The sequence below is a fragment of the Vidua macroura genome, chromosome 19 (assembly GCF_024509145.1).
Source record: "Vidua macroura isolate BioBank_ID:100142 chromosome 19, ASM2450914v1, whole genome shotgun sequence".
NCBI classification, from domain to species: domain Eukaryota; kingdom Metazoa; phylum Chordata; class Aves; order Passeriformes; family Viduidae; genus Vidua; species Vidua macroura.
Genome location: NC_071589.1, coordinates 8,829,945 through 8,839,345, shown reverse-complemented (window position 1 = coordinate 8,839,345; position 9,401 = coordinate 8,829,945).

Here is a 9,401-nt window from a genome sequence, read left to right as displayed (position 1 = left end):
CCACGAGCACAGAATAAAACAGCCCATCCCCAGGCAGAGCTGCAGCAGAAGGGAGGAGTGAAAGGTACAGGAGCTGAGCATCATCCCCTCCTTAATCAGAGTTTCTATTGAATTCAATGACCCAGATTTCTCTGACTTCAAATGGCTGCTTTCAGAGAGCTTGCCGGAGGCATGGTGCAGGGGAAGGTCAGGCAGAATTTTGCCTGAAGAATTCCACATGCATAGGCTTATCAGCTCGGGATCTGTACAGCTTGATACTGCAAACCGTGCTCTCCAACGAGCTGTCTCAAAGTCACTGAAGTGATTGCTGCCTTGGGCTTCAGGCTTGCTAGGCTGCCCTAAGCTTGGGATTTCTTTCTGTGATTAGTTCTGTGACACCCACCTTGCTCCCAGGTTTCCCTCTTGAAAAAACAAAATGCAGAAAGCACAGACCAGTTCTTAATCGTATAGGTTTAAATTATTAAGAACCCAGAAATGTGATAAATCTTTCTTATCTTTGTCAGGAAAGCCTGACCTTCTGGGGAAGACTGGGAAAATTCCTACAGATGATTTATGTCTGTAGGCTTCTAAACATAAAGGCATTAAAGTCATGCTATGTCTTTTAAGGAAAGAATTACTGTAACAGCAGCAAGTAGTGCAGAAATGCACATTATTAACTGTATGCAGTTTGTCCTGCAGGTTTAGATTAATTAAATGTTGTTTCTGCGACTGGAGGTGTTCTTTTCCTCCTCTTTTTTAATGCTCTCCCCCTCTCAGTTCCATGCAGTACCTGAGCAGATTCCTGACACTGCTGCCAGCCCATAGTGCCCTTCCTGGGTACACCAGGTACACCCAGACAGGGCGTTCTGCTAAATTACCACCTCTCTTACGGCACATTTTGTTCTATTTAAATCTCTCATCAGGAATTTCAGCTGGTAACTAGTTGCCATATCATATCAGAATATGTTAAATATCAGCCTACCAGGCTTCCCAGGTTTTTGAAAACCTGCTTATGCAAATATCAATGCAACACAGAGACTGAACACTGTCTTAAGAGGCAAATGCACCCTGGATTCTGTGTGTGTTTATCTCCCTACTTTATTTGATACAGAAAGTCCGATTAGGCCTCTAAAGATTACAGTTTAAAAAGGCTTGCAAAAATAGAGTAAGTTGGACTTTTAAAAAAATGTCTATTCCAACTCAGAAGCAGCTTTACTGATAGAGAGTATCCCAAGGCTGGATTTCAGTGGCATGGCTGGGTGTTTTTCAGAAGGAAAAGGTGGTATCTTCCCATAATCATGTGTTGGCTTTGTCCTACCAGCATCCAGGGTGATGCAGGACAGAGCAGCTGCACACTGCAGACTGTGCTCTGAGGGACAGGGACAGACCAGAGCCCTCCTGCCTCTCCTCTGCTGGAGTAAGCAGCTCTGCAGAGTCCTGGTGGCTCCCCTGCAAGCCCAGGCTCATTGCTTGGGTCTCCTGTGAGGACAGATGTGCACAGAGACAATGTACACTGAAAGAGACACCTCGTGTTTGCCATTTCATGCAGCACTCAGATCTGTAAAGTTTTTCTGCATTAAAGTGAAACGTTTAAGTTAATTGAGATGAATACAATGACAGTTGGCAGCTGTATCTTAACAACCCCTCAACATACACAGGCACAAGGAAGCAGAGCAGACCTGCTATTGTTTGTTGCTTTGTTCTGCCTTTGACTTTTTTTTTAATGCCATGATTTCTTTTAAAGTTTTCTGCTCTGATCTGCAGCAATATGGGTGCATAATTGACTGTATTTGGACTGAAGATATCCTTGTCTGTACATTTTCCTGGCCAGGCATTTAGACTACAAGCTGTATGGAAAGCGTCAGGCAGAAAGTTATGCAAAAAAACATCAGACAGGACTGTTTTAATATTAAACCAGCTTTGTAATATTTTTATTCCCATTAATTTTTAAAGCCTTAAAAAAACCCCTTTATTTAATTGGCTTGCAGAGTAAGTTAGTTTTGGAGGCTTAAAACTAGCTTTTTCATAACAAGTTTCTTAGGTTTGGGGTTTTTTGTTTGGTTGTTTTTTTTAACTGCCAAAGGGCATAAACATATAATTTTCTATAGCTACCTGACAGCATCCATTCAGGGAGATAAAGATGTCCTCCTCCTGTATTTTCCCTTAAATGACTTTGACCTGGAGAATACATTATGCTGACTGGCATGAGAAAGAAGGCTGTGATCTTATTTTTCCTGTTTGTTATAGCAGCTTCAAACTTATCAAAGAAAGAAATAGAGGCTTTTTAGATGGCTGCTTGCCAACAGCACTAATCAGAATTTTAATGAGATTTTTTGAGGCCTAAATTAGGTCTAATTAACAATGTATAAAGCTAATGTATAATGTGATAGAAGGATGTAGCCTACTGCATATAGAATGGGTTCCAATCTCTTTACAAATAGAAATGTTGAACAAAGTGCACATTTTTGTGCAGGTTTACATATCTGCAGCTCCCTAGTATTTCTACTGTTATGCCTTATTAACAAATTGCCTTTGGAAAATGTGGACTTCATAACAACTTTGGCATCCCTTCAAGGGAATAATGCAGGTTTTTATGGCTGAACCCCCTGTGTGGTTCCCACTGACTGATGCAGACCCCTGGGTACTGCAGTGATCCCTTTGCTATCCTCCTGTCTCCCTGTGGCCCAGTGTTCCCATTGTTTGTGGGAGAGAACTGGCCTGGGATTCCCATTTCCCAACTAGCACTAAAGGCAGGGTTACATTTAGTGCACACACACTGTTTTTCTTCAAGCATTTAAGACAGAAAATGATTAACAACTCCAGAGTGTTATCCTCAAAGCATGACCTTGTTTCTGCCCCCAAAGGGTATTTATATATTATTTTAATATATTTATTTATATATATTTACATAATATATATTATTTATATACTGTTATTTATTATATATATTTTGTGCAAGGAGGGATGAACCAAAAGGATTTTTCTCTATACAGGAGTTTGTAGCTATTTATGGTACCACAATTCAGTTTTCTCTTTGTCTGGCTGAGCCATACAGACATATAAACTACTAAAAAAAACCAAACTTGTATCCCTGTTGCTCATACGAAGCTTAATACAATTAAACACCTCAAAGTATAGAATTGCTGCTTCTGCCTAAGTAAATATTTTTATTCATATACTCAGACCATTCACTGGGAACCCTCTTGTAAAGCCTCTTTCCAAATTTCATGTTTAGTAAACAAATCTCATTTCTTTATGCCAGAAAAATCAATACCTCTTCTGATTCATTTAGCTCATGACAGATGACCAGCAGCAGTAACAATGGGGGCACAGAGCCCAATGAAACAGGCCAGAACAGAATGAATATAAACCCCAGAATAAACTCTGTCCCTCTCACAAGCTTAGGCTCATCAGTACTGTGCTGTTGGGCTGAAGTGTTCAGAACACTTGAATGGGACTTTAAGTGCTGCTCCAGAACAGGTTTATCTGCAAAGTTGTAACCAGAGCTTACACTAATTAATAGAATCTGTAGTTAATGAGGCAGTGTGTCAACTGACCATAAACGTTGAACCAACATCAGACATACTCCAAGGAAGCTTAAATAGCCATTTCAAATGTGTATTTCTTGAAGTGTTTAAATAAATATATTCACATCAAGTTTAAGGAAAGAGCCAAACCACAGGGCAGAGGGAGCCAGAATCATTTTGCATCTGTTACAACACTCAGAATAATGTTTGGGTTGATTTATGGGGGAAATATTTGTTTTTGAGCTGGAATTTTGGTAACTCGGAACAGATGTTCACAGTGTTGAAATACTGTCTGCCCATGCAGCTCTGTTAAATCAAGTACTGTTACACATTTAAACTAATCTAGGAAAGAAATTAATATACTGTGAAATTGCTAATCTTACAAAAGGTACATACAAATGGGATTCCAATTTGATCATCTTTCCATTTTATTGGAATCTCAAGCCACACAATAACACCTGCGAAAAATTACCAGAGCAGTGAGATTTCATCTGGTTTGTGACCCCAAAGGAGAGCAAGTGCTTGGCTATCACTATTTTTTTCAAAGTGTTTTTCGAAGTGTTGAACCAAATCAGCTTTCTGACTTTTTTTCCCACCATCACTGAGCCAGGGGATATTTAAACAATGCAGAGAGAAGATTCTTGTAATGAGAGCATTATTTGTGCCTCCTAAAAATCATTACGAATTCGGTATAATATTTGTTTAAAGTCCTATATCTATCTATCTCTTAAAGACCTCTGACTGCAGAGCAGCCGTGAACGCAGCTCTCTTTCCCCACTGATTCACTCACATCCATCACCACTCAGACAGAGGAGTACTGGGAGGGCGTCTCCACCCTCGTTCCCTTGGCCGGGGGAGCAGCGTGGTCTGAATCCCACAGAGGGCTTTGCATTCGCCCCAGCGGCACTGAGCTCCCCAGCTCTGAAGCAAATGGCACTTCTCTGACTTTGGAGAGGCTGCATTTTTGCCTTTTCCCCTTTTTTTCTTAGGCAGCAAGTTGCAGTCTTCTCTCCAAGCGCAAACATTTGCTGATGTGAATTCCAGGCTGCCAGCAGAGCTCTGCCTGATATCTTTACGAGGGCTGTGATTCCTTCTAGGAACTTTCAGATATTCTAGTGCTGTGTTCTTCCTTCCCAGAAGAGATGCAGGTGAGGTGGTCTGCAGCTGTTTCATGGCTATCCCATTTACAGCCACCTCTTCCTCCTGTGCCATCACTCTGTTCTTAGAGACCGATGGCACTGCCTGTGCCAGGGGCTTGTTCCTGAGTGAAGCAAACATTTTGAATTACTATAAGCTGAGCTCTTGCAGTTGTACCCAGCCATGTTCCCTCCCTGCTTTGGTGCCCTCCTGGCATGACATGGCATGATCCCTCCCTCAGCCTGGGATGTGCTGCCGCTGCCAGGGTGCGATATCCCTGAGTACTACCAGCTGGGACAAGGGGAGGCAGAGCAGGGGGACTGTGGGGTCTCTCCTGTTCCACACCAGTATCTCATCCTGAAGGATGCACTGGGAACGCCGGGAGAAGTGGTGTCTCAAGCTTGTTGTGCATACACAGTACAAATGCAGATTTCACTCGTGTGTTCTTTGCAGGCAAGTTTGTATTATAGTGGTGCCATGAGTCACATCCTCAGCTGGCATGGATACAGAGTCCCATCCGCTGGCTCCATTCATCATAATCAGCCCCTCACAATACTCTGCATTTGTGCTTGTACAACTTGGGGACTGTTTTTCTCCTTGGGGTACTTCTTCCTCTTTATCCTGGAGCTGTCAGGCAGGGCAATGCCTCCATGGCAGAAGCTTCCATGCAACAGAAACAAAACGTCAGCTGCTGCAGACTTTTAGACAAGATTTTGGGAACATTTCTCTGATGCTTTGCTCAGATATCCAGCATCATTATTTTATCTTGGTCATTATCTAACTGACTTGTCAAAATTCTGTTGTGTAAATTCTTTCCTGGAAAACCTGTCCTTTCTGCAAGAGGTTATATTATTATTTTTATTTTCTTGAGCAGGAGATAAAAAAGTTATAAACCTTTTTTTTTTTTTTTTTTTTACTACTGATTTTGAAGAATAAAATTTTCTTGTAATTTAAACCTTTACACTTGATCTGGAGCCTTCAGTTACTGAGACAGTTCAGTGCAGGGGTGGAAGCACCAGGCTGGTGACCTTGGCTTTCCAACCCCTGCCACCACTTGCTGCATGACCTTGGAAAAGTCACTGAATTTTCATCAGCGTTGTCTCTCTCTCTTTGTCCCTGTTTCCTGTAGGATCAGGTAGGGGGATATTAAGAGGGTAACACCTGTATGCCACTTGAGTATTTGCCAGAGTTGACTGTGGGATTTCTTAGATATATAAGGTAACAAGGTCTGTTATGACACTGTAAGGTTGCAAACCTCTTGCACACAGCAGCCAGGTACTTGTTTCCAGTAATAAGTCTTACAGCAGTACATTAGATTTCTCAGAACCTCACAGTAACATTCTTTTTGGATGAAGATCCTCCATCTCTCAAGCCCCTTCACTGAGCTGTTTGGAGGCTGCTCGGCAGTGTCTGCTCGATAAGTGTCAGTGTTGACCTCAGTCACTGCAGGTTTCTGCACAAACCCTCTTACAATTGCTCCTCATAGGAAAGCCAAACTGCTTAGACCCTAGTTGGATTTGGGGGTTTTGATCCTGACAGGTGCTGGTGGTTGTTGAGAGCTGAGCCACCCTCAGCCCCTCGGAGCAGGCGATGGATGTGGCTAGTGGGGGTCCACCTTGGGACAGGGACACTGTGAGATGCTGTCCTGCAAGAAAATACCTTGATTGGTCTGTGTTGTGAGTAGGCGAGACTGATTTACTTAAGAGTTGCACGTCCTTTGGAAGTCAGTCAAATGTTTTGTTATGCTAAGATTAGTTGCTCTTTAGTAATCTCTACTACAACAATTCACTCTCACTGTTGAAATGCAGCTGCTACAGCTCCCTGCCACAGCGACTGGGTTTGAAATTCAAAGAAATCTGTGGAAATGTCATATTTCTGGCATAAGGGTCAGAAAAGTGTCTGTGGTGGTCCATACAACTGGCTTTTCTGCAAAGGGAACACTGGCTTTATTATAAACATAGGATTTGCTGTCGTCTGATTGTGCTTGTAAATTTGAATAAAAAGTAAAACATGCATGAGTTTATGGCAGAGGATCCTGTAACTAACACACACTGTGGTTGTAGACATAAAATGCTGTGGTTTTGCTTTGTTTAGAGAACAAACTTGTCAGCAGAGACCCCTTTGTGATACAGCAGCAGCATCAACAGCACTGATGGGAGTTTGAAATCAACTGGAAAACCCATTAGGCTTTCCAGTTTTATATTAGTTAACAGGAGATGTGATTCCTTTTAAATATTTTTAACACTTCCCCTCAAAATTACAAAAATCAGACTGATTTTTATTCCAATTTGCAGGTTCTCCAGGCAGAGGACTTTGTCTACAAGAACTGAGCACCCTGGTAGCCTCTTCCTGGCTCACAGAGTGAGGCTGTGACAGAGGATGGCAGGAGCTATTCTGAGCTCAGAAGTCTTCCCTAATGTCACTTTCCTTTCATTCAGGCATGGATTTATCTTTTGTGTTCCACTAGCTGCTATTCTCTTTTACAAAGAAAGATCTCAGCTGGGTTTTCTGTAGCAGAGCTGGCTCTGCTTGAGCCCTGTGTGCCAGCAGTCCCCTGGTTTTTAGGTGCTGTTTTACAGCTGTTCAAGAGGCTGCTGTAAAGACCAGAGGGCACCCTGGCACTGGGCTAATCCATCAAGGCACTGGGTTTTTCAAGAGCAGTAGAATCTCACTTCAACTCTGGATCTCAGCAAAGCAGATGAGGTTTCCTGACTTCCTGTGCCTCAGTGTATGGACGCTGAAGATGATGTTTGTCTGCCTTGAGAGATGCAGAGGAATGACGGCATTCCCACGAGGATCAATCTTGCTGGGAGCACAAGTGAGGCTTCCCTGGAAATGTGGTACCATTCCAAGTGGAGGCTCCGGGGAGAAGTCTGCCAGCAGCCTTTTCATCTTCCCTGCACCCTGACTCATGAATAAACATAGGCAGAGAGGGAGGAGATGAAAAGCAGCCAGGACCGTGTTGCTGCGGAGCTGTGGATCTTCCCGGGCAGTGCCTATAAATGGCTCCTCCCTTTCGGGGCTGCCCAGGGTTTAAGCAGGTGTTCCGGTGTCTCCCTGAAGGGAAGGAGAGCAGCCCATGGCACCCACGTGCTAAAGCAGCTCCCACCGATTTTAGGTCACATTAACAGAAAATCTGGGGATTTGCTCTGCTCCCTCTGCTGCCGCGGCTCCAAGCATCAGCCGCGTCTGATCTGCCTTCAAGGGAGGCTGGAATCTGTTTGAATCCCACTGTTACCTACAATTTTAACACGTGCTCCGCCTCCCAAAGTTGTGTGAACCGGCACAGGGCTGTCGTGTGCAATAGTCTTAAAATCTAGGCAAGTTAACTTTGAAGAAAATCTCTGGTTAGGCAGTAGTTCCTGCTAGCAATTACCAGGCTTTTATCTGTAGCTGTCAGTGCACTGTAAAAAGTGGCAGTTACTCCCATTTTACAGAAGAAGCAGATGTTCTAGGGACATCTGAATAGATTTAATGCAGAAATTGCATGCCTAAAAGGTGTTCTAGAAAATCTCATCATTATCACATGACTGATTTTATTCAGTGCACCCAGGAATTCAGATCTGCTGGGTGTGCTTTGCTTCTCTTATTTGTTTTAAAGCAATAGTTCTGAAGTTTTCATTTTGTTCCTCTGCTGAGGCAGAGGAGGAGCTGGAATGAGACTTTTTTCTTTTTTTTTTTTTTTAGGCAAACTTTTGGGTATGGATTTTTTCAGAACTTCTTGAGGTTTAATTTGGTTTTGTGATCAAGAGGCACAGAAGTCACATTTGTGAAATCCAATTAGGCTCCAGCCCTGGCAGAGACACGACATGAGGCACGTACATCCATCTGAGTCCCTGTGCCTCCCTGCTTCTAAAGCCCTCAGCCTCCATGGCAGAGCTGTGCTTCTTATCTCAGGTATTTGGGATTACTGCAAACTCAATTTACCCACTTGGGAGCTATTAGAGCTGCAGTCCTTCCCTTGGAAACGCAGTAGTGACAGGGAGTGAGCTGAGCACTGCTCTGCTCCAGGGGCGGGATCAGATCAGAACCGGGTAGGGCAGGAGAGCTGTAGGTGGATGGATCCAAGAACAATTTCTGGGTGCAGTGGGCACAGAGGAAGGTGGCCATGGCTTTGGCCAGGAATTACAGCCTGCTCTGCACATCTCTGCTTGTTCACCTCCCTGCCTGCAGCTGCAGCTTGTTGGTGCCTTTGCAGAGCACGCTGGTTTTTAGACTGAGGGCTTTCCAGTACAATGAGCTAAAAGTTGTCAGCCCTGCCAGGGAAGAACTCCCCTGGTGACACTCCCTAGGATCTAGCTCCTGAGCTCAGGGAGGTGGTGATCCCCTGGCAGGGTGCCCCTGTCCTCACTCCAGCCCCAGAGCCCTTGGCTCTAGCCCCAGAGCCCCTTCCCTTCTGGCTACAGCAAAAAAAGGAACTCAATCCTTCTCTTACCTGGAGAGCTGTAATTTCCCTCAGCCACATCAGAAGCTGAATTGCTAATCCTCCCCATGCTCCAGGCATGTCTCTGGCCCAGAACGGCTCCCTGGGAGCAGCCACTCGTGGTGTTCAAAACGTCAGTCAGGATGACTACTGAGTTTTCTTATAAATGAGAACCTGCATTTTTATGAATGTGGTGAAATTACCAAGGCCTTTTCCTCCAGTTTCCTCTAAGCGGGTTAAATAGTGTATCCAAAACATTGGGACAAGCAACAATAACAAACCTGGTCTGAAACAGACTTCAGGGTTTTGTACCAAACAACCCTCTGAGCACAGCA